The sequence below is a fragment of the Varroa jacobsoni genome, unplaced genomic scaffold, assembly GCF_002532875.2.
Source record: "Varroa jacobsoni isolate VJ856 unplaced genomic scaffold, vjacob_1.0 scaffold_963, whole genome shotgun sequence".
Classification (NCBI taxonomy): Eukaryota; Metazoa; Arthropoda; class Arachnida; order Mesostigmata; family Varroidae; genus Varroa; species Varroa jacobsoni.
In genome coordinates this window covers 135,630-162,765 of record NW_019213865.1, presented here as the reverse complement: position 1 = coordinate 162,765, position 27,136 = coordinate 135,630, and the positions used below count along the sequence as shown (strand labels likewise).

Below are 27,136 nucleotides of genomic sequence, written 5' to 3'. Positions count from 1 at the left end.
TTTGGCCATTATATGGATGCTATCGAGAAGATCGAAAACTAAGGGAAGCCACAAAACAGCCTAATTTTTCTCTCAGGAGCTTTTCTAACCTTCGCATTGAGATAATTTCACTCTTTTTTTCGTGGTACGATGGCGGCAACTTTCACGATGCTGTTAGCGATCTTCCCAAAACCTTATGCATGGCCGCGAATAAACAAATCAGTGTATTTTTCCGCACGGAGCGGCTTACCTGAATTACACACGTTGTTGTTTGCTAGATATTGATATCTTCTATAGATCGTTCAATGCATCTTGTTCAGTCATCAACAACTTTCTTAAAGGTATCTGCTCGGTATTGCGCGGATCTGGTGCTAATAACCAGCTGTGGCAAAGTTCGGTAAACCAGTTTACCATTTTTGACAAAAAAAATATATTTCCCCGTAATAAAGCGTCTCCTAAATTTTTAGTAACATAACTTCACTAGCAGGACTCTACGGACGCATAACTTTGTCTTACGCGTATATGCACCTTTCACTTTTTTCAGGTTCTTTTGTAGTCCAAAGATATAACTTCTTAGCATAACTGCTCATTGTCCTAAAACAGATGTACTGCGTGCATGTATGCGCTTGTCGTATCATTTACACAGACATTATATTTCAATAGATCTTAGATACAAGTGCGAAGACTATTTCGTGAAATACAGTTCTCGTAACCCAGTCCTTTTTGTTAGAATTAATTACAATGCCGTGATGATAATCGAGCTTTTTTCTTCATTTTTAAACGGCTTATTCAAGAAAACAGGTGCAACATCATTACATGGTTAAAAAAAAAGTCATTCGAGGAATGGCTTCTCAATTCAGTGGTTTGCCATCAAGTATACTGGTATTTCTCTTTTGCCAAAACGGTAGTTCTGTGAAGAAAGCAAGGCTTATTGTCTATTTGTTGTACTAAAGAAAATGTTTGTTGTATTTTTTAATAGCCTTTTTTGTTTTTGTTTGATACTAAATTGCCTAAAAAACGCCTACAAGGAACTCGATACATCTGCGAAGCTTCGTAAATATTCCCTGCTTAAAGCTGACTAAATTAATACTTCGTGTTTCCATAGATCTTAATAAGGTGTTACTGATGTTTTTTGGGTTGTTCAATAGTCATTTATTCAAAAAATGCTGTTTATACTGCCGATGAGATCGCGTGGCTCGGTACATGCATATTTCTGCTTTGTGTAGAAGTCCAAAAAAAAGAACTGTAAACCATGAGGCTATCAAGGCCGAAGGACCAAAGGTCTAAACCTCAACTTTTTAGCTCCTGCCAAAAGACGTTTATCCCATAGGAGTGCACATGAAATAAGAAATGAAAAAAAACTGAAAAGAAGGCAAATTTTTAAGTATGAAGGCAGATGAATTAAGCCTTCAAAGCGCGCTGGACAAATGGGTAAGATGAGTTAAAGTGTAACATGTGATTTTTTTACACTTATACAAAACTAGTTGATCATGCTGATGTGTAGTGTGCGTTACGTGTGGATGTTTATACTCTTAGGATCGCTAGGATCTTGGCACCTATTTGTACGTCACAAATAAATAGCCAAAATGTCAACATCTTGTTTTTGTTCAATGAGTTCACATTTATATCAGGTAAAAAAACAAATCATGCCTTCGACAGTATCGTACTAAATGAAAACGCTTGATTATAATAGAAAATAATATCGTAAAATATAGAAATAAAAGGTACGTCTCTTTAATAAACCATTATAAATAAAATGAGAAGCGAGCCAGCTTCCCACTAAGGGTCCCACGTGAGATAAAGTTTCCGTTCTGAGGAAGGAAATCTTACGTTTATAACGCATTAAAGCAGGAAACGTATTAAGCGGGATTCGCGGTTTTAGAAAAGAAACAAGATAGTTTTGTTTCCATGAAACGCTGTACGGTTAATGTAGAGCGTTAAAGGTCAACTAATTGCATCAGGAAAAGTCGTTTTTGTCTTACAGGACGTTTCAGCGGAAGCTTTTTGCATTTTGATTATATAGTCATTGATATGTCGCTTGTACTAGAAAATATCGTAACTAGTTTGCGATACACGAGGCAATCGTTTTCTATGGTTACTGCGGCTGGTTCAAGCGTAGAAAAAGTTTACATTGGAAAAATAAAAACACTAAGTTTACAGGTGTGGTGTTTTCAACGAAACAGATGAGACCCGATAAAGGAACAGGTTACATAAAGTTTATGTATAAAAGTATAATATATTTGTACGTGGCACAATTGGAATGCGATACAGGAGAGAAAAATCGAAGCATAGAGGTCTTGATATCTGGCCCCTTCTTGCTATTCTGCAGCTCATTAATGTACACCCTAAAAACGCTTGCACCATTTACAGACTTCGCTTTCGCGTACAGTTCCTTTGCCTAATGTTTTATCAATCTTCGATAAATGTCCGCAGCGTTGAGTCCTTAGAGGGACAAGAGCTTAACCACTGAGTGATAATTTTCGAGACTAAAAGATATTTTTCCTTTTGAACTAAGTTCTTCTCGAGCGAACTCGATCGGTCTTTACCCTTTATTTCTACAAAACTGCAGTGTTTATCAGTCAAAGATTGTCTCCTATATTTGCAATTTTAAAGTCTGCTGGATTCGCTTGTAACGGCCTACTAGGTTCAAATAAGAGCTCCAAAAAGGTAGGACATATTTAAGTATAATTTTTAAGTAATTTAGGCAAATCTCAAAAGAAACGCAAGAGATGCCTTCGAGCAAAGTTTGTCTTTTAGAAGTCCTTTTCCGAGCGTATTATGTATGAAAACATGAGTACTGCAACATGTCACAGTTTCAGCTGCAGACGTTAACCACAAACATTTTCATTATACTTCGATACATCTACAATTGAGGACGTGTTGTCTTGCTAGTATCATAACTATTTTCAACTTGACGCTTCAGAATTGGATCTCTGCAATATCTGGACTTCTTTTCAGGTGACAAAAACGTTAGATCACATATGTTACTTATAACGGTGCCTGGATTCACGTTAATTCCTTTTTCTTCTACTCTTAATGATGGTTCTGATCCAATGTTATTATAAACTGTATCGGTTATTTTAAGACTTTGATGTTTTTTTTTCCCTTTCAGCTTTAAAATAATTAGAGACACATGGTTTTATTAAGCTCTGCGCACAGGAAGAAAGAGAGGATACACGCCCAGTGTGGCTTGAATTTCTACGATTCTTCTTAAGTTGTTGTAGCAACTTGTACAGTTTCATCGAATTGCTTGGGCACACATTTTTTATGTAACACATTCCATCGCACAGAACGCTCTTTTTCCAGTGTGCTACCGGTGCCTTTTGAATGTTTAGTATCTATCCGTATCAAATCAGCAACAAAAATTTGAGATAACACTTCAAGCTACCACAGAGTTGTTGCGAAATTTCCTCAAAATAACGACAGGACAATCATATCTGATAGGTACTGCCTATTTACAGGCAAAAATTAGCGGCATCGACAAAAAATCAGTAGATTTTCTTTCCACTTTTGTTTTTAGCTGTCTGGTCAGTTCACCCCATTGTTGCTCTCTTCGTGGCGTCAATTTCTATTCAACATCGCTCAGAACTTCGGTCGATAGTGATAAATTACCTTAGTCCTCGCACTGTGACGGGCTGGGGCCTCATATGCCCTATACTACCCGACGTGTTACGTCGACTTTTCGTTCTGTGCCGAAAATCTGGTTCGAGTGATTTAGCCCATGTTCTCATGCAATCGACGATGTCAACGTCTGCTTTTAGCACGGATTCCTCTAAAAGTACTTGCACAATATAAAGAAACATACTGTGCTCCGACGAAACGGCCAAATGTGACGCAGCTAGCTCAAGGTTACACTGTCGTCGGTTTTATCCTTAGCGTCAACCGTTTTAAGAGTTAACGGTGCTCCTGCTTTGCGTCTTAGCCGTTTCCTTTTCCTCGATCGGGTTAAAATACGCTTATTTACCGCATGTGGCTGCCCATCGCGCTACTGTTGTATCGTAACGATGAAGACTTTTTAGTGATGTCTATAGAGTGAAGTATTATACTGTTACCATACGTATGCATAACGAAGCTATCCGGCAAGATAAAGGTTAATGCTGAATTCTCAATATGAACCCCGTGTGTGAAGAGAAGCGACAGATAAGCGTGTAAAAATATATTGAAGTACCATGTAAATGTTTTGGCTAGACTAGCTTGAGCAGATAACGGAAATTAACGGAACTATTTTTTAAACAGTCATTAATTGTCTAGAATTCGTGAATTGAGATGTATACATTTTGGAAATTCGAACTGAAATGCGCAGGGAAGGATGCTTTGACATGACATATGCTTCTGAAAGCAAATCGTCGGGTGCTCGAGGCAAATAAGTAATATTTTTTATTCTGAATCATAAAAAATGCATCATAAAATAAATGTGTTTTCTCAGGTATATGAGTTTTCTCCGTAAAGGACATTTTGTTTTGGTCTATACTATTCAAATCCTAAGTAAAAGCGTCAATAGATTAGTCGAACGTTTTTTTCCCTAACAGCGTAAATCAAAGTAAAAGGACGTTAGCATTTGTTCGCCTATCTGGACTGAACGAAATCTGTCATCGAGCACTTCATTCTACCAATTCTTGTTGCATTATTTAGTATCTTATGAAGTTAAGGCAGGAAATAGGTACTTTTAATCCTCTAAAGATTGGGATGACAGCTTCTGCTGGATTACTCATAAAGGAATTCAACATTTTCAATAGTCGTGTGTTTTTTGCGCTATCCCAGTGTATCTCCACTTCAAAAAATATCGGTGTTGACGATAATGATAATCAGCAATTCAGTACGATTTCTAGATCGACTGCGTAAGTGCCAATTTCCATCGCTACTTCAAAGTCACCATAGATACAATTCATTTATAGGTTTTCACATATAATTTATATATGTGCATCATATAATATTATATAGCTATATTAAACGTATTTGTATCGAGGTCAATCTTTCTAGAGGCCTGAAACACACTTGAACTAAACAACATGGTACCAGCCGTCATTTCCCTGTCTTTCATTCACATTCAAGCTTTCCTAAGGCAAAACCTGATAGTCGCGATTGTGAGCATACAACTGACGTTGATGCTAGCTTTACGTGCTCTGTACGTTGCGAATAAAGACGTCTGGTTTTCTTCTGCTGCTGCTTCCAATAGCATTGCCCCGATGTGCGATGACCTGGTGAGTAGACAGTCGCCTGATGACTCTTGGCAGCTCGTTAAGTAAAGCTCTGTTATCGCTCATTTATATTCTATCTAGAAGACAATAGCGTTGACTGCTAGCTCGCCCCCGCTCTAGTTCGCCCACGAATTGTAGTTTTGTGTCAGTGGCATCATACCGAGTTTTCCCACTATTCAACTGGCCCGGTTCTTCACTTCTTCAGTTAGCAGTCATCAACATTACGAACGCGATTCTGCCTTTTTCCCAAAGGCTTCGAATCGTTCTCGCTCGCTGGCTATTTATCTACTCAGCTCCGTTGTTCCGTCTGCCAGTTCGTTCGTCGGTTTGCCATTTCAGACGTTAGGGGTGCAATTGATTTCTGGAACAATGACATTGAAGAATGCATTGGGCGCTCCCTTCCGATGAGCAATGAATGAGCGTTACATCCACGTATTACGAAAGATTCAATGACAGCGGACTCACTGAGTGCACGGCCACGTACACTGGCACGCACCGAAGGCGCACAACCACGTCTGCATAGAATCGTGGTGTTGGACTGAAGTTTGAGATTTCTCAATACAACATTTACAATCTCTCAGACAGCTACAGCAAGCTAGCTATGTGCATCGGCTCGTCCCCCGCAATAGTTGAAGCGGGCACAATGACGCCGACTCTGACGAAATCTAGTTATAATGAAGCAGGTTTTGAGTCATCTCAGGGTTTCGGCACAATTGAAACGCATGAGGATGCTCTAGGGACATGTGTCCACGGAGAAGGAAACCTTTGCAGCAAATTCTATTCAAAAAGTGTCGGAGGTCTGGAAGGAAACGAGAATAGCTTCTGGGTCTTTTGACGCAGATACAATGCACAAGCCTATCCTCTGTTTATTCTTATTTATTTTCCCTGAGTCGGTCGACTCCGAGGTCTCGAACCAAAAAGAGTTTCGAGGTAACCCAGAAGGCATAGACGCTGTTTTCCGGGAAAGCCTTTTAACCGTACAATTTGGATGGGCACAGGGTGATTATGGTCATGATGAGTGATAAGGGCGATTCATCTGCTTATTTCTTCGATGGGTTTTGCGTCGTTTGCCTGTCGGTTTGTCGCGTTTACTCCATCAATTTTGATGACATTGATACAACATCATTCCTTGCCCCATTATGGAAGTCAAACTATTCTCAATATTCTGGATGGCTTGCGTACATCAAACATAGTCGGCCTGTGGAAAAAAACTATGTGGAAAATGAAAGGTATTTCTTTATCTTAGCCAGGATAAAAATTGGCTACTAAGAATACGCACATTTCACCATTTGAGATAAATGGCTGATCTCTAGGGAGGTTCATACTTGAGCTTTGTAAGTTTTATATGTTTTTAAGTTTTGTATGTACCATGAAATTATGGATGTACTTATTTTTTTTCAGTTAGTAAACGTTTATTGCCATCGTAAAAATTGGCTAGGGTCCACCTTTAGCAGAATTTCTTGTCAAATTGTCTTTGCCACAGTCGTATGCACCTGGACAGTCACACTGTCATTTTTATTAAAAACAGATAAAATTAGTAGTTTACTGATAACATCCGGTCGAATGTTAAACAAATAACAGCTGTAAACTAATGGCAAGCTGTGTTCATTGTTTATTTCGGCTGGGTTAAATCAAAACACATAGATTCTCTAGAACACCTAGAAGTGACACCGCTAGAGCCAAACACCACTCAACAGATGTCCTATTTTCGATTCGAGTTGTTCAGAATAATCTTGCGTACTATGCCTTTTTGCGCACTTAAATGTGATTCTAGCGGATTTGTTACGGGATTGCTTTGTCATTTTGTCTCCAGGATTTTGAAATTCGTGCACGGGATGCTTCTTAGGGTTGGGTACACATATTTAACGAAAAAACAGCTAATCGTGTTGATGTAGTTGTGTTTGCCATCATTTTAGCGGAGTATGATTGCACCCTGTATGATGAAAACCGTTCGGCGTGGGTACAGTAGAATTTTTTGAAATTGTTTGTCTTTACCTCTTTTTGTTTTACCTATAGGTATTAAGTTGGCCATATCAGTTCGCTAGCAGTCCCTAAATTACAATTATTGCATCAATAATAGCAATATGGATTTCAGGTGGTCAATCAAACGAACCTGAGATCCACGCACCGATTTTTCTTAGCCCAGCTTGGCTAGCAAGCTGCGCACCGCTTACGACGAGCTTGTGAATGATGTCCCCGACAGACCGTTGCCTCGCATATTCTGTCCAGCCGACATTAAGGCACAGCATAGGCTAACGCGTACAACAGATATAGCCATTCGGATACAAAAATATGTGTCAGAGATTCGACTGATGGCCTCGTACTAATCCACTATCCTGTTGGGGCAGTAGGACTGTGCAGCCTTAGCTAGGTAATATGGCTCAGTCATTTCACTAGAACGAGAAGATTGGCTTACTTTGTCAGGCTTCCGCCTATCGCACTCGTGTTTCCAAGCCACCCAGAGCGAACAGCACAGAAAGGAACTGTGGCAAACAATCGTGCCAAGTTCCGAAAGTACCGGAAGTTAGGGAAGGGTACGAGAGGAAAGGCGACCCTTCAAGGCCGTGCTAGGCCACTGAATGCTTGAGGTGCCAACGTCATCTGCGGGTAACAGGTTAGGTAACGCAAAAAAAACACGAACAGAAGCGATAGAATAAAGGTAACGAAGGACGAGACTAAGGTCGACACAGGAAGCAGACAATGCTTTTGTTGCCGGGTTATCTAACACCGCGGCGCAACAATAGGCAATTACGCTCGTTAGCTGTATACGCGTTATAGACGAATAAAGAATCACATCAGGTTACGTGGTATGCCACTTGGCCCCTGAAGGGCCGCTGGCCGCATTCAGCCCACTGTCTTGGCCACTACTAACACTGTCGTCGATGTCAGCATGAATAGCTAACAACAGGTAAGATAGCAACAGACGGAGCATGAGCAGCACTACCACCAGCGATGAGATGAACAGCGTCACTAAATAATAATACATCGACGTTGATGTCAAAAGTACTAATTTTCTGCATAAGTACAAAAAGGATAACCAATTTATAACTCCTATGACCGCCTTTGCCTTTACATAACTGTATCGAATAGGACGATCAAGAAGATGCTGCGAATGATGATAAAAATTATGCCTACACCGGAGACAACGAAGTATCAGCAAAACTTTAAAGCTTCGTCTTTACTTCTGCTGTTTGATTTCTGCCATAGGAAAGTTTCCTCTTTGATCCTAGATAAAGGCCATCGAAATAACCAGTGAAAACGATCGTTCTGTGCCTCGGTCTGCTTTTATTGGAATATGCTGGTGCTTCTGTTTGGTCGAATTTTCTATTTACGAAGTTTATCGTTCGTTTATTACACGATGACAGAAGAGTGGACGACGCAGTGAGCCGGTTGTAGTCGGAGTTCTATGTCGTCTCTTCTTCAGATGCAGTGTACGTCGCTATCTACGTACACACAGAATGTATACATCTATATATACATATGAAAAACGAGTATAATATAGAAGCATCGATGAGCTGTATCACGTCTGTGGTACGGTCACGCTGCCTCTCGTAAAATATCGTTTAAAATAGTCTTTGCTGTTAAGGGCAACGGTGATGTAAGGCTGCACAAGACGCCATAACGGCGAACCTGCGCGTCTACTTCCTTTATACGATGCACTAATACGTGTTGGCTCGTATAGTGAAATATTATTGGCCGAGTTGGCTAATACCTCGTAACTGTATGCCGATTGGTCACGTGTTACTGAACGGAAAAACAGATTATACAATCTTAATAGGTCTGGCCAAGTTGTTGCCTCGTGGCGAATAAACGCCGTTTTCATAAATGAGGACAACCGTATGATTTGCTGCACGTGGTAGCACGTCGTCCTGGTACGGGACTTCAGGCAACATACTCATGTTAAAGTTAAGCGTGTCAAGCATACGTCTCTCGACATTTTGATGATCTTCTGCTTAAGTTGTCAGAGTGTGATTAGTACGAATGGTGTTATTCCTTATTCAGAGTCCCTAAGAGAACAAAAGCGATTAGACCCAGAGGACGCGGCTAGTCAGTGGTAAGCATTGTTATGCATTAATGATAACTGCGCTGAAGCCGAAAAAGTTGATCTTAGTTCTCTTGAAAAATCATCGATTAACGCAACGTAGCTGGTAGCTATATACACTGCTATTGTTTCTTTCCATAAGCATTCTGTTTTTACGTGCGTATTAGAAACACTAAACAATGTTTAAACGAACACGCATGGTCTAACTTGTTTGTGGGGCCAAACAATGTGACAAACGTGTTTTTCATCTATCCAGATACAATACTCGATAGATTGGTAACTGCTTGCTTCTAATGCTTCTTCGAATAAGAAATGTTTTAAACTTTATGCCCGATTGTACTTGCTACCGAATGTGCTTCAGATGGCTAGCGTCAAACAAATAGGTCTATTCAGGTGTATTTAAGTCAAGCATTCAGCAAACACGTTACCGGTGCGTCATTACGGGGAGACGCCTACAGTTTAATCATGCATGGAAAATATATCGCAATCAAACATGATACACGGGAAATAACCGATTATACCATAACATTTCCGTTATATTCTTTAACATGGTTGAACATTCTCAAAATTAATAGTTCTGCGGCGAGCTTGTGGCTTGTAGTAGGGCTTTTGGCACTTGACGGCTACCGGGCTGACGATTAATGTCAGGTGCTTGACATCTGAAAGCGCAATGATAAAATGACGCTTTGTTCTGCCCCCAGCATAAACGCATGTCAAAACGCAAGGCAAAAAAAAGAGACGAAATACTACTAAATGCACCCTGACATGCTCGAGAACAAGCCACCGATATGGCGTTATGTTTTTATGTTCGTTGTTTCAATCATGCCCTCCTCAAATCTGTGTGCTTGCGTCATCAACGGCGCTGTTTGACGACGCTATCCCTTCTCACTCAAGATATGATACATATTCGATGATAACGTCGGTGTATTTCTGTCTTTCCTCCCATAAAGAACAAACAAGAGAACGTTACAAGTTACCTTCGAGCCTAACATCAGCGATAATCCGAACGGGCGCTAAGATTTACAATTAATATATAACCAGACCAATCTGCTTGTTCGATGACAATATGTGCATGGATATTGGCTGCTGAGAAGAGGCGTAAACTGAAGAGTATAGTTAGTATTCGTGTAGATTTTTACGTATGCCGTAAAGATGTTTCTCTAGTTTTTTATAGGTTTGGAGTTATGGCAAAGCTTTGTAAAATATAAACAATCGATGTAATTGTTATATATGGGTCTAACGGCAAACTCACTGTGTGCATATTATTCAATGCATTTACGTGTAGCATCATGGATGATTAAGCTCAGAAACGATCATTTATACGGAATTGCAATAATACTACGGTGAGCCTTTCAGACAGTGGCGCTGCTAATTCCGGAAAGGTAACGAAAAGGAAGATTTAGCTTTGAATGCCTTTCATAATAGTTTCGTAAGTGACGAAGTCTGACAAAATCGAAAGGCATACATAGATTATCAGCTTAACACCGTATTTTTCTCGCTCAAACCATTCTGAAGTTGTCCTACCTCAAAATGCTAACAATACGGTTTGGGTTGAACCTATCTAAAACTTTTCCTACCTTTTAAGTTTTAAAACCCTGCTATCTATTTGTTTTTTACTTTTCATCTAATTGAAAACGTCTCAGAATTTTACTACTCACGTTGCCTTCTACTCTAATGATCCGCACAGCTGTTCAGAAACTTAATCAATACTATGCATGTGCATTAGGGAGAGTTATCCGAACACCAATAGTTTGTCTTAATATTAACGCCACCCTGAAGGTTTTCTTGGCCTAGCACTAGGCCGATTTGAAATTAAGGTATGTACGTGGTCTTAAATTTTTTCTAAATGTGTTGACAATGGCGGGCCAGCATCGCTTCCACTTTCTGACAAGAGCGCACCGGCAACAGCTGACTTTTCTTAAGATTTTTGCGTACACAGAGGGCGAAAAAGTATGAAAAAGATCACAGCACTTGAGTTTTTCTGCTGGGGTGGCTATGATGTGTTAGGGGTATGATGGTGAATATAAGGAAAGCTACATGTTACTTGTATTATCCTCTTCAAGATATATTTCTAAAGGTAGTATACATACGCGTGTACATATGCGACGGTGAACACCATTAGCAGCCCAACATATTACACGCTTTCGTTGATTGTTATGTCGTTGATAATACTTCAAGAACCTGCTTGGTATATTCAGGCCAAGGTCCCGTAAATGTCAAGTACCAAGTCAAACTTTCGCCTAGTGCCAATAGTCTAATGAAGAACTGTGCCTAGTTTAATTCTAGACCTACTGACATGTTTGCATACCTACCGCTGCCGCGCTGAAAAAGATCCGGTCGATTAATAGTGGCGGATTTAATGTCAATATCAGTTCTATACGACACTAATATACCTACCAGTGATAAAAAGATGTATAGTAGCATACGATCTAACACGAATTTTAGATTAAGTACTAACAAATCGAATAGAAACACTAACAATTGGAAGTAGCGCATTGTTATTATAAAATCATGTCTTCCGCAATGGCTGTGAGACGTCCTGCACAATTGCTTTCAGCCTCAGTAAATTATGGTCAACTTGTTACGGACTTTCTGTCAACAGCACACCGACGACAGCTCGGCCTTCTTGAGACTTTTGTGTATACAGAGAGTGGGGAAGGATGAAAAGGTGCTTTAGGTTTTTATGCCGCGCACTAGAGAAACTTTTCTGCAATAGCCTTCCTCCAAAAATAGAAAGGCAAATCTCAGATAAAGGCTAAACATTAGAGCATTTCGGATCGAACACACAAAGCTGACATCTGGTGGAGGACTTTAAAGAAGAAAGGTTAGACGAAATAGCGATAAAAATAGAGAACATCACGTGCTAAATAGGCATGCAGGCAGCATGGGCATCAGGAAACGCAACATAAGATCAAGCAAAACTAAGCTTACTATGGCTAGCAAAATGTGTATCTAGAGATGAAAGAAACATGCTTCAGACTAAAAAAGGACGCAGCTTTCTGGTTAAGATGGTTCTGCTTTAAGTGCGGGCGTGACAATTACTAAGGTAGAATATATGTTGCAGTACATATCCAAGCTTTAATGAAGTCTCCCACTGGACGCTGAAGGAACGTGTGCGAGCGTAAATTTGCGTAGCGTTGAATAACTAACGCGAATAAAGTAAATACATTATACTGTACTATTTATTTGCATCGAATCCCGTTGTTGTATATTAAAATGTATTATCCCTTACACTGTAAAGGATCTAAACACAGATACATCTTACAAAAATAATGGCTGCAAGTAGTCCCTGTGCTATCGTTGCATATATAAATTGCTGCCCATATATCTTCTGTTGGCTCTTGATAGGACAAATATAATCCCGAAGGTCCGCACGGTAGACTTAGGTGATACAATTGCGGCATATAGTAAGTAATTCCTTTGCACAGTACTCTCCGTTGTACAATAACTTTTAATGGCGCCACAGCAGGCCCACAATATATCTTGCTTCTCTAGGTGAGGTCATGCGCGAAACTAGCACATAGCCCTAAGACAAACAGTAAAAAGTACGAATCGAAAGGTGCGCTTCACTGACGGGGAAAAAAATATTTTTTCATGGAAATCTCGATGGAGATATGAAGTGAAAACCTTGGAGGGGGCGGACTTGTCGAACAGTGCTCAGGTGCTCAGATGAGTGTTACTATTGAGTGTAGATATTTAAAATAAAGCTGTGCATTGTTTAACTTATATATACGTACATTTGTCCACAAGGCTTAATTTGACGAGGAATAGAGCCTTTGAACTTAACCTGCATATTAAAACGCTAAGTTTTTTCCTTTTTTAGCAATCTTGTCTGGATTGCTTTTACAATATTTTCACATGATAGAAATAGCTGTAAATATAGATATAGTGGTATTTTAAATCATAGAGGAACTGTAAAGGTTTTAACATCGACGTAGGATTAACTTGTATTAAGAGTGGTGCGTACATCGGAAATTGACTTCCGCTTATTCTGAGCCTATAGCGAAAAAGGCAACAACACTTGCAGGATTGAAAAAGCAGTAACTTTACGAAAATTAGATAAAGGGTTGTACGTGTTCAGCGCTATTATGTAGGTCAATAAGACAACCAATTCGATTACTAATTTTGTGCTTCTAAAATAATAATAATAATAATAGTAAAATAAAAACAATAATGAACACGATGCGTTTCATAGAACTAGTAAACAACGCTTCTTTTTAACTGAGTAGTGTTCATACGTATATAAACGTTATACATATAAATAGATCATTATTGTGTACGAGCTACCTAGGACGGCTTATTTACAAAAAAAAAAACCAAACGATAGCCTTATACTCACTTAAAAACGTCACTAGCGAAAATGTCAAGTGACAGCCGGCTGTCAACCCGGCTGTCAATATTAATCAAGACGTGCGACGGAACGCTCTTCAGTAGAGATATTTTAGAGTATTGCTAACAAAGCAACCATATTTAACAAAAATAGCCGTCACAATTCGCTTTTTAAGTCGATCGTTTTATTAGGGTTCTTCAAGTAAAATATCACGTACACATATATATATATACACACATATACATATAACCTTGCCATCCGTTCGTTTCCAAACGTATCTCCCAAATACATACATTTTCGGAGAAACCGAGAGCGACTAGCTCAGTAGTCGGTTGTCACTAATCGAAAACACCTTGAATTTTTTTACCCTTTGATTTCAACCTTATTAGAATCGTTAAGTCGCGATCCAACGAGTCCGATATATGAGCGAATTTCAACACCACGACTTAGGCCCGGAAGCAATTACAACTAACGCTGCAATCGTCTAGCCTACGATGGACTTCCGCGCTTGTTCGTCCTTCGGTGCTTCTAAGCTAGGCTCGACTACGAACCCTCGTTAACCCAATCCCTTTTCACTTTGCCTGCCTGAGTTGGGAGACCTTTCCCCAAAATAGCGAAGGCTCTACCAGGTTCCATGAAGAGACGAGTGCTACTTCTATCATTATTTGCATACGCAGCGTAGAAAACTTTTGCACGCGTGCCCCCAGTCGGACGTTGGTTTGAGCAGAACAGTCCCAGTTAAGGGAACAAGAAAAGGATGTGCCTCATGGACGGAGCTTGAGTAGTGCCCGGCTGGCTCTAGCCAAGCTGAAGCTACCAAGCTGATATAATAGTCTTAGTAGAAGTAGCATTAAAAATAGCAAAATAAGAAACTGGAGAAATAACGTACTAGGGAAGGCTTTAATTAAAATTTCCAATATTTCAGCATACAATTGTATACGTATGTACTAGAGGGCTGTACAAATGATCATTAAGCAGGTAGTTATAGAATCGACATGTGACGGTGCTATATATAAATGTAGTTAAATTTTCTACCGTTTATTATCGTATGCCAAATATGCCTTAAGAAGTGAGAAAGGGTTAATTCTTTAGAATTATTAAATTAAAATGATAATTTTGTAAATGATAGATGCGGACTGAAAACTACCATAAGCGGAGCATAGACACGTATTTAACCTTCATCCATTCTATAGTGACGCTAAGTGAGCTTTACTGAGATGAAAATAGAATTTGCATTTTGTAAGAGCACTAAAAGGAGGAAGGTTGTTTTATAATATTTAAGAGCATATAATAAATCTAAAAATCATAAGTTTTATTATTATTCATTGGAGAATTGTTTATGGTATGCAGTGGTTTTGTGTGTTTGAGTAAATCTTTGACCAAGTATTAATTGGAAGCAACAAAACAAGTTCAGGTTCCATGTGAAACTTACAATAGTTTTGGCTCTTAACTTTATTGACTTGCAAGTTGGCGTAAGCAATGACGCATTTGAACACAAAAATGAACTTCGGGTAAATTTTTTTGTACATATTGCGTCATAGGCTCCGATAGGGTCGTAACATTCCTGTTGAACAATTATAAATAAAAAAAAAAAAATTGAATAAATAAAAATGCCCGCTATTTATTGATATTCCTATATTGAAAGTCAGACTTTTCTCTGTACTCTGCACGGAAAAGCCTGAGCTGTCACAACTTGAGGTTCAGTTTGTCTGCCCGAACAGGCGTCCACCTAAAGGATCTGGTAGGTACTCTAGGTTCTATCAGCCAGTGTAATCAGCGTTGCTTTTCAGATACCCACTTGGGCCACTGTAATCACATTGCAGCGGCCGCGTTAGTATCGCCGTCATCCTCTAATGTGCTATTCGACATAGCCCTTCTTTAAAAAAATTGCCTCATCTCTTCTGTTTCCACATAAAACAAGTGCCCTGTGATATCTCTCTTTTGCTCTTGAACCCCTTCTCTGACGCGTTCACACTGCGATTATCTTATGTTGCAATCGTTCCTGGTGACCGAGTGTCGTCGAGTAAATCGTCAGCGTGCCTAACGCGATTGTCACGATGGACTGTTGCCAAAGAAGCGTTTTGCCGTGAGCTCTTTTCGCTGTGCTGTCAAAGCCAGAATTGGAAAAAAGGTAATCTCAAGAAGGCGATAGAACGATGGTGAACGATGATGAAGCGAAATAGTTTTAGCATGGATGTGCCGAAGAAAGGGAGAAAGTTCCCGCGAAGGGAAGCCTTCTTTCAAACTCCTCTCATCGGTTAAATGCTGTCACTGTTTATGTCTCAAAAATTAGTAGCTATAATGCTTTGTGTCGTTCTCCATAGACGTGTGTGCACGTAATGACGCTGACGCTTAAATAGAACACGCAGTGGTCAGACCTAAGAATTTCAATCAATCAAAAAACTGGTTTTACAGTGGACAATCACTTGCTTAGATACCTGTCTATTTATTTTATTGACTGACACCAGGTACAATTCTAGAGAAGATGAAGCTCCTGTCACGTCAGGGCGGCAAGTACGAAACAAACTATCGAGTAGACATTTGCACAGCTATTACATTAGGAGCCACAGGTGGGTATAAAAATACTTCACAATAGCTTATTAGTGTGCCTACTGGAGCATTTTCCGTTATTCTACATTACTAGATGTCTTTAAAGAACGTCTATCGACGAAAATTCGGTACGTATATATATATGTAAAAGGAAAGATGTAGCACATAAGTTCGTTACCTTCCTAGTAGTCTGCGTTTCAGTCTTGCCAGGTTCGTTACCTGAGCTGAGTGGACGCAGCTTTGACTGTATACTCGGCCTAGTAATAATCGAATTTATCTAGAAAATACTGCCTAGCTGGACAGATGAATTAGCTGTCCTTCGAATAATATCAATATTCGGAATTAATTCTCATTTTCGGACTATCGGGCCAACGTCAAGCAGCGAGCATCTTCAGCTCGCGGCTAAGTGCCAGCTTTAGCTAGGCGCGAAGCTGAAGGCGGTCTGATCCTTGCATCTAATAAACAAATATCAGCATTGGGGATCGGTTGACCTCGAGTAATTGATGACCGATAAATAGAGCCTGGAGCGATAGTTTAATCCGACAATGGCAGCAGAAACAAGTTGATACGGTAGTTTTACCGGTACAACCATGGGCCATCTAGTTATCTGCAGTGCAAGTTTAATTTAACAACTTCTTAACTACAGATATGATGAGCTCTATGAGCACTGAGACCGAGGCAAGGTGCGAACGTCAGTAGACAAATTCGTCAGTAGACAAGAAACTCAAGTATCGACTAGGATGAATGATACATCCCATAGAACGATGGCTTCAAGCCATCAGGCATATTTTTCGAACGTTTTCACGGTTGTATTTAAGTAGATCGTAGCGAGGCATCTACACCCTGCGTGTTTTCAGTTAAGGCTGTTCATAATCTTGTTCGAATCGAAACGCGATGCAGTTAGGATAAACAATAGATATACCTTAGGACTGCATTATATTCCGGACCATATAAACCCATTCCCTCTCTGCCGTTCCAAAGATACCACTGTGTGTCCCGCTCTGATTTCGTTATTGACCTTTGTTGTTAACGCAGCAAGACTTCGTGTATGACGACCTGCTAACACGAGTTATACGCATGAACCAATCTAAAGTTTGAACTCGATCTTTTGTGATTAAGAGTGGACGCAAGCACCGACGCTACGCTGCTATCTTTATCATTTTTTTTTGCTTACCTTAGTATATGCTAAGTATGTACTCGTGTTTATTTAGTATATCTCAGATAGTACACCGAGGACTGTGAAATACATTAAGTTTTTCTATCCAGCATTCATTTGCAAAGTCCCAAATTCAATGCGCGCAAAGCGAAATGCTCCGAGGTAATTGATGAAGCCGTTGGACCATTTTGTGGGGATTTATGGCGTATGCATTGACACTGGTTTAACGGCGCATCGGCGCGGTTTCATCAGAGGAGGTCTTATTTTGACGCAGTATGTATGCATCAGTAATAGGACTGTGAATCATAGATTTGTGAAAGTAATATTGACGGCGATTAAATACAAAGGAATCAACATCCACCTCCTGTACAGACTTTCAGGTTAGAACCATGATTAGATGCAGATGATGCCGCACGGCTGCAGCAATTTCGTTCGTCTGTAATCTTCAACGTTGTTTCAATATGTTTTTTTTTTTACACCCAATTCAAAGATTTAATAACGAAAAAGATGCCAATTTGTGTATCAAAGGCGGAATTCGTGTAGCATGTACATGTCATACAGGCTAAAAATGTAACCTCAAAGAAAACTGACGTGAGATCCGAAAACAGGCGGGGTTCACCTCTCTATGACAAGGCCTCCCCCAGTATGTTGAAATTACGTTCTGCTATTTGTCGTGGAAAGGTGGCCAATTTGTTCATTGTAGCTAAGGGGAGTACAGGCCCCCTTGCATTATAAAAATAACGTAGTTAGTACCCGCGTGTGGTCCTACATGGACGCCCTAAACTGATTGCTGTTATCGCATCCCTATTTGCCTCTGAGAATGTAATGGACTGCGGAAGATATATGTAACGACACTCACTGTGACTTACCCGGTATAACCTGGTGCATAGCTAATCGGAGACCTTATCAAATATACGAGTTGAATGTTTTATGTTTCTTCTTACACGCTTGCGTCTGACTAGGATATATTTTACTTTACTACACGTACGCTTACGGCTATATATTGATGCGGTGAGCACTAACATAACGTATACGTTAATCGTCATCCAAAAAAAATATCATCCCTTTAGAAGGCATTCGGAATTTTTATGAAAATCCTTAGTTGGTGCCACTGTATTAATCTGCACCCTTCTCGATTCTCTGGTCGGCTAGATACTTGCATAATTGCTCACCTCACTTGCTATTGGGTCCGTTATATCATAATTTTTAATATAATACAGCACTACTTCTGGGTCGGTTTGGCTGGGTGTTGCGGCCCTGTCAGAGGAAAATAACCCGAGCGTATTGGAGGATATACGACTCGACCCGCTTCCATAATACGGTACGAGCTATTTCATAGATAAGAAAGTAATTTTTTTGTATTTTGCGTATATTTGTCTCTTTACTTTTACTGCCAGAATTGCCAAAGGCGCTTTAAGGCAGAAAATCACAGTTCCATTTACGTTAGGAGGTTACAGGAGCTAAAAAAGAAACAGGTCGAAAATTTGGACTACTGCTGAAAAAGTAGCCCAAGGGAACGTAAACCATTTTTAGATAGAGCTAAGTTCCGCGCAGATCTGTCTTTTCTTCTATGGCCTTAATTAATGTCAAATTGTTTTACTTCTCAGGCGGAGGTTCTACTGGACCTGGCTAGGTGACTCTAAATGAATTCTGCCGCCGCACTAGCAGTTAGGGTGACAAACGGTAACTGAATCGAAATCTAGCCATTCGCAATGTCTGTAAATTGTCCATATACTAATTTGGGATAATTCGACAGTTAAAACCTACACTATTAGTGCCTCTCCCCACTATATACGTTAAGCGGACTATCCAGCGAAAGCTACATGCATAGAGCTACAACATAATCTACCTAAAGTTATCAAGATTTACCATCGATAGATCAGACATGTTGCAGATAGTTGGATTAATCTTAACGTACTGAATGCTTCATTCCAGCTTTGCCGGCCCACTTAAATGGAGTCCTGGGTGTTTTTGTTTATTTATAAATATTTGGTATCTGTTCCGCTCTGTACAGCTCTCTGATCGAATCTACAATCACAGCGCTTTCGTCCGCACGGATATTGTGCCCAGCCTCCTGACACACTCATGATTTTACTTTTGGTTTCTTCTTCAATGCAAAAGCTGCGGTTAAATCCAACCGCCAATGTACCTAGGCTTTTTTTCTCTCCCTCTTTTGTCCCTTTCAGCCATGATCTTTCGAGAGCGAACGGAAGTTAACAAACCAGCTGTCGGCGACGCTCTCTGCGGACAATGCATCTACGACAGTGGCTACAGCATTGGCTAGATTGTGTAAAAGTCCAGCAATTCCACAGCTCCGCTCGGAGCCCGAGGTGTGGCGACAGATCAGAAGCCTATTGGCGCGCTTTAGTGTTTCAGCTGCTGCAACCGTCATATTCCTGCTAAAATATACCATATCTGTGCAATCATCGTGTAGATGGCACCGTGCCCCTGAACCGGTGCGCCTAACATAAACCACTATGTTAACGTTCGTGTGAAGCGATTCTACAACAACCGTCATCAAGGTGACGTAAGAGCTAAAAAAGTTAATAGAGCTCATTGTCCGAACAACGAAACTTTTTGGAGGCCAATTCCCTTATCGTCAAACGCAGCCGTGCACCCTCAACAGCATTTTCGCGACAAGAGTTTTTTGCCGGCGTGAAACCGGTCGACGGGGAAGTCATTAGTGCGTCCAGGGAGACCATGCAAACATCTCCAGTCAAATGCAACCATCGCTAGAATTGTCCCAGAGCAGACAGATGCCTCTGGAGTTTCACTTCAATTCTCCCTGTACTTGCTGTAGGAACAGTACGTCCGACGGTCAACGTAGAGGCGTTGTGCCTCTTGAGTAGTTCCCTAACATTCATTCATTTGTATACATGTATAATGCAAACTTTTCTTTCTGTACGGTTCCGTTTGCCTTCAGTATGATTTTACGTATCCATAGGCTAGCGTCTCCGTGGCTGACTACAACTTCAGAAGCTCTTGCTCCAGTCAAGAACGCTGCTGTGGTTTTCTGCCAGAAGTAGGCTAGAAAATAGTAAGAACTATGGTAGCAATTTGCGCATAGTGTGAGTGGTGGTTGTATCAGCAGCGAGTAAGAACTACAAAAACGGATTCTGGCTGATGCTCGGTTACTGGGCTGCTAATAAATGTTTCTTAAAATAAAGGGGTTTCCAATCTTTGTCACTATCCTTCTAGACGAAAAACGCTAGACATCGCAGATCTGCTTCCGGGAGCCTGTGAAGTCGAAAAAAATTCGTCAGACAAAGTTCGTTGTGGGCTCTGTCCCAATATGGCTCCAGCTATGATAGGAGACACACAATTTACTATACTGTATTACAATAGCGTTTCAACAAAGTCGACACTGACCGTCTTCATATAGAACGGGCAAGTCACGGTTGACCGCTCCAACCCAGTTAGAACAGTGAAACGCACTCCAACGAAATGTTGAAGAACGCCCCATCTCGACACAACTAGGAGATCTAAATTTAACTAGGAACAAACGGGTGATGTAACAAGGCTAAACGCTAACTTCGTGTCATCTCCTACCGACCGCTCTCATGTCGAACGGTTTTTTTTTTTTTTATCTATTTCCTGCCCTACGCTTGCTATAATGAATCCACTCTAAAACCGAACCGTCTCGTCAAATGCTAATTCTTTCGTATACAGGCGAAGCCGTTGGCTCACAGATTTGAAGAGCTACATTTTATCTTAGGCTGAAAGCTGAAAAGAGAATTAGGCAACTGAGCTTAGCTTTCATCCTTCTTGTGCTTTCTATAGCCAAGCTAAGTAAATTTTCTTGATGAAAAAAAAACGAGGGCTGATAGCAGACGAGAGTTATGGCTTGTCCAAACATGTTTCGTAAATCTTTGTTGTATTTCCTCACTGTAGGTCAGCCCCATTTTAGTTTAATTGGTGCAGAAGGAATATGCAGAAAAAAGAAAAATGGCCAAGCAAACCAAATATTCCGCCATTGCTCGCTCAGTGAAAAAAAAAAAGGCGTTTTCTTGTTTTGAACCAGCGTTATGTAAAATGGTTGTACTTTTTTTTTATAAAAATTTTTATCAATATAGCAGTGCTGTGGTTAAATGCGTCGAATAATCTTCCGTGGCAGTGGAGTAAATATGTCCGTTTATTTAAAGACTTTGGCTAGACGCTCTGTGATGAAGATAACGCTCACAGAAAAGATGATTACTACGTAAATAGTTGAACAATGGCAGAATAAAACCTCTGTCGATCAGGAAGGGAAGTCAAGTAGCTGCTGATTTCACCTCTCTCGAATTCGTCCGGATACAATTTCATTACAATAGTTAGAGCTCTTCAAGAGAAAAACTTTAAAAATGTATGATTTATTATTTATTTAGGGCTCCTACTAAAGCGTGCTATTGTGTGACCTGGCCTGACGTATTGAAAACCTAATAAAGTAAACGGTTTGCTTTTGTTCGAATTACTTCCTTACAAGTTATTCGATATGTTTTTAATGTATACTTTGGTAATTAAGTTTAACTTATATACATACAAGGGCGATGCGGCGGACTGCATAAAATCATCATACAACAACCGTAGTAGCTTGTATGTTATCTATATAGCAAGCGATTACGAAATTACTGTCTCGCAGTTCTTATTTTACATTTAGTAAGAGTGAATTTATCTAGATTTAATTAGAGATCAATATTTATGCGATAAAATGTTTTAGCGGATAGCACTTTTGATACCGTACCGTTATCGTATCGTATAGCAATGTGATATATCTCGATATAACGAGTTCACCGGAGTTATTACTACTTTGTAATATATTTGTTTTAGCGATAGACAAGGACTTTATGTGTTTAGGTGATATCAGTAATGCCTTTAAATGGGACCACAACATGTACAGTTTACAGTCAATTGATTGGTTATATATGAGTGGACTGTATATTGGAAGTAGATTTTGGCAGTTATTATACTATTTTATTGCATCCCACTGTAGGACCACTGCTCCGAGCCTGAAGGCTATGCTAACATATGAATAAACCCTGAAGGTCTCTAAATATCCTTGGCCAAACGAAACTGTTAAAATACTAATGTCCAGCTATGACTATACTGGCCCTTTCCGAGTAACATCAGACCTTAAGTATTACCTACAATTATGAGCTTTTTTTTTTTCTCCTTCTTCATCTCATGATTAGATGTTTTTGCGCTTACCTAGATCGTTCTTTCACATGGTAGTCATAGATGATCTTTAGGTGAGAGCTGGACTTTTGTTTGCGAAATGTTCCACAGATTTACTTAAAGTGTGCCCCTAACAAAGGCCTATGTATTCGGTGCGCGTATTGTGTACGCTTAATTGTGAACAAAAATGTGTTCGAATAATATCTAAAAATGCCTAAGGGTCCAGCCTTTAATAACCTCAGAAAGTTTTTAAGTCGGCATACATAGCAACGTATGCACCAGAACAAAATCTGCTTCATTCCCTTGCGGTCCTGCAAAATGTCCCTAGTACCAAATTGGCCGTTCAGCCCAAAATACCGCTGAGCATAAATAATAGTAGTACTTCACTCCATTATCTACACAGTACAATGATTTGAGGTATAAGGAAAAAAATTTGAAGACGGTGTTCAGTGAGTCCAGCCAGTAAAGATGGCCACTTATCAAAAGAAAACCACACGTCGTAAAAGCCACTCGCTTTCGACATTGTAATCAGGGCTGGTGCTATGATGGGAACCGTCAAAATACTGCCCTCGTACATGAACATTAACCAGCCACCCCACACTTATTGATTGGGGATGCCTAGCCTACATGTGACCGTGTTGCTAGTAGTGTTTTGTATCTTGGCTCCTCATTCTGAACGAGGCTCAATGTTAACGATATATTGGGGACTTGCTCGTCGATAATGGCGACCCTAAAGAACGACTGATCATGTATATTAAACTAACGGAATGGGCTCCATTTCTAGTTTGTTATAGAGAACACTATAGTGTGCCAGCCAAGAGCCAGCCGGAAGGGAAGGTTTGGCAGAGACCATGACATCCGCACCGAAAAGAATAATGTAACCAGCATGTCTTTCTCCCCCTTCTGCAAGCTGGTAAGAAATGCGGCCTATGGAGACAACCATGCTGCAGCTAGCCTGGTCTATCAGAAGCGAACGAGGCAATTTCATCGAAGTAGAGAACAAGTCCATAGTAGTATTGTGAACTCTCGCGCTTTGTAACAGTCCGCTAGATAGTTTATTATAGAAGCGGTGTATCTCTGCGGAATTCTGCAAAGATTTCAGCGCGCATCTTCAAATAGGCTTCCACTCTAAACACACCTCATAACCTCTGACCGCTTTGTTAATATAGCAATGGCGGTGGGAAATACAGCTTCGTGTAGAGAAACATTAGCGAACTTAGTTTGAGGATGAGGGATACCCTATCCCGGAAACACTTTCAAAGGCAAGACTTTCCCTCTTTGGAAAGCTTTTTAGATTAAGGGAGAGAAAAAGAGGACCTATAGCTGTTAACGTCGTCACAATCTTTTTTACTGTCGTCTTCTGTCGGTTTCGACGGCACGAAAGTATACGGGTGTCACCGCTGCCTCCGATCCGTTGACGCTGCTGCTCCTCAGGCTGCTGGCAGCATAGTGTCCCGGTTGCAGAGCAGCAGGACTGAAGGGACAATCGGAAATAGGACACGCCTACGATAGATGAGGCTAAGCGCTTGACAACGGGGTCGTCAGAGGTCATTCAAAAGTAGACGTCCGACTTTACACTGAAAAGGGATATGTCGGCGGAAAACCGTACAGCCTCGATATGCGGTATTGGTTCTCCATGTGTGTGCATGTGTGAAAATGTCCATGCGGGCTGGTTAGATTGAGCTCCGATAGAGAAAAGAATAACGAGATCCTTGCGGGGATGTTCGGGAGTATATTGGGGTGGCTTGTGATAGATATAAAGCATAAGGCTGCAATTTGCTTTCCATCCTTCTGTTTGTTACAGCTTGTACCTTGCTGATTCCATTGAATGGGTCTGCACTGCAGAATAACTGCTATTGGCCAACAAACCTCCGTCGCAACTTGGCATTGAGTTACTATCTTGAGCTCGTAGGGAGCAAAACTAAGCGGGCCAAGACACAATTTTGCTCTTGTTCTATTGTGTACTATAGACCACACAAAATAAAACGAACACTAGTTCGAGTAGTGTTTCTGCCAATATTTTTCTATTTCCAGAAGTTGCATCAAGAATGTTTTGTGCTGCTCGATTTTTGCCGCTAGACGAAGTTAAGAATTATTAAACTTAATGACTTAATGTGTAGCTTATGAAATAGTTACCATGCCCCCCAAAACGTTTAATAGCAATCAGACTATTAGTCGATAATATATATAGAACTCTATTAATACTATGTGTAGAACATTATTAATATTAAACTTAAGTGTAAACTTAAGTAAGTGAATTAAGCATTGTTAATTTATAGATCCCTTTTATACATGAAAATGGCTACGGGCTAGGCTAGACTTAACATAGTATCCTTTCTATTTAGATATCTATTAAACACGTGATATTATCCAGCAAGCAACGAGTGACATGCCCGTGAAATCGTTTGTAATATAACAACATAATAAAAATACAAAGGCAATGTTAATTCCCGATATTTCGGTAGCTCGTAAAAAGAGACCAGCGTATATACCCGGAGATTTACGGTTCCAACTGCCATTAAGAAACTTTGTCTCCGACTGGTTGGATTTAAACGAACCAGATATATGGGTGTCCTCTCGCAAATACTAGTCGCTTATTATTTCCTTTACTTTATTAACACACACCTAAATGTTCACCCACGTTGACAAATTTAAATCACACCGAATTTATTAACGCTCAGTCTCTCAATTGACCAAGTTACAGCCACGCTAGCATATCCAAAGGACGTCTTTGCGTAGTAGACCCATTTCATTTCTTTCCACCGGTTTATGTCTGAAGCTGGCAATTTCTTCTAGTAGAAAATCTCTCTGAGCTTAATTACAAAGCCCCATTCCAAAGTATGTTAACAGCCGTTCTATTTCCATAAAAGAAGTGACAAAGCAATATATATATATATACACGAAATTTTTCCCAGAATACAACGAGGAATTCCTAATGTAGAAAATTTTTTCAGATTACAGGAGTGCTTCAGTAAAGGACTTCAGTAAATACTAGCCGCAAATAAATAGCACTTCCGCTCAGCCTTGGATATATCACCGATGAAGCCAAACTGTAGGAAAGCCGGTGAATGTTGTCCTAAGTCATTTCCCGTCACGCTCGCTTCTACAGATTGTTCATATTGCTAAAGTTTACTCTGCCAAGCCCTTAGATGAATGTTGACAACGGCACTGACATTTGTTGTGGATAGAGTTAGCAATGAGAAAGGTTTTTTCAAATTTCCACTGTTTAAAAGGAAGCCTTGCACCAACTACCATAAAAGCCCAACCGAGCTACTCTTGGAACTGCGGTAGAGCATTTGAAAGGTAAAAAAAAAGTTGCATCATTTGGCGTTTTTCAGCGAGACAAATTAACTTGTCAACCCATCATTATCTCTATATCTGGCCTATGATCTAAACGGGAACGACATGATAGCAATGCGTTAGGCCGACATTCGACAGTTGCTGGGAATCTGTTCGCGTTCTTAACATATTTTGGTGAACTCGCACATGCAGAAACATGCGCCATGTGCTTAGTTATTGATTATGAACATTTCAGTGTTATCTTTGGAGGAAGTTGTTTTTGGATACTACTATTGTATTCTATATATTGTCACCCTAAACACTGCTCGCAAGGTTCTTAGACGATGATTAAGGTTAGCATCATTTGATCTATCCTAACTCAGTGTCAAATCAGTGGGAAACGTTCGCCTTTATCCTAATTTTTATGCTGTAGGGTATGGTCCTTGCCCCTCAGACTTGTGTGCGTTGTTCGGTATTAAGTATTAAATAAAGGTATTTCCAGAAGTACAGATGCTTACGTTTAATAATTTTCTAACACAAACTTGATTTATTAGAACGAATTATCGCTTTTTACTTAATTATGGTTCGCGATGTTAGAGGCAACCTAGCCTGTCCCCTTGGGACGTGTTTTCTAATATTAGGAGTATGACTTCCTAATTCTCAAAGCCTTTAGTAAAGAGCCCAAAATAAATCTACTTTTTTTTTCCAATAATAACTTGCGATAACCCTGGGTAAGCTATTCGTTAGTCTATCTCAGAAGAAGAACGTATCATTTAGATGAGGCAGGCAATAAAATATTACAAAAACATGTATGTTGAATATAAGAAAACTCCTACTGCTCATCGAGAAATGTAATGGGCAAATGTTTGATAACAATTACCGTCTACTTTTATGTCACCCCATCAAAGCGTACTCTCGATGGCAATTAGTTCCCTGATCATAGGCATGTCTTCATCGTAACGACTTATAATCTGTTGGCTCAGGATGACCGAGCAGGGTTGCAAGGTAACTGTTTACTCGGGTGAGACCAAAGCATTGCCCCACGGTTTTGGCTTTGTTCAGGGCATATGACTCTTTGTATTTTGTGAAGCAACGCAGTTTTACGCTCGTGTCTACAATGTCAGTACGCGAACGTTCGGGTGTATGATCTGTAGTTAGTACATTGACTTCTTAGCTGAATGAGTCTGTCTGCAGTCGTCCTGAGGCACATCGGGACGATAAAATTGCCAGGGACTGCTAAAGCAAACGTGACTCCTTTTGATTCCCTATGGTATAACTATCTCAACGAAACATTGCTCTTGTCTGTGTTCGGTTAATGCGTGGCCTATTCATAGACAGAGTGTGCATACATTTAGGTATGGTTATTTACGAACAGATAAAAATATCATCAGATATATAAGTTAAATATCAGTAGACATTAATTTTCTAGTGGGCAAGAATTTTCACTAAAT

General features: G+C 40.1%; 1 long non-coding RNA gene across 1 annotated transcript; it reads left to right on the top strand.

The window, feature by feature from the left end:
• Positions 1-15,380: 15,380 nt before the first annotated feature.
• LOC111265367 (uncharacterized) lies at positions 15,381-26,192 on the top strand. The gene is made up of 3 exons (XR_002683436.2): positions 15,381-15,680; positions 16,018-16,119; positions 25,361-26,192. It is a non-coding gene; the product is annotated as an uncharacterized LOC111265367 (long non-coding RNA).
• The last annotated feature ends 944 nt before the right edge of the window (positions 26,193-27,136 follow it).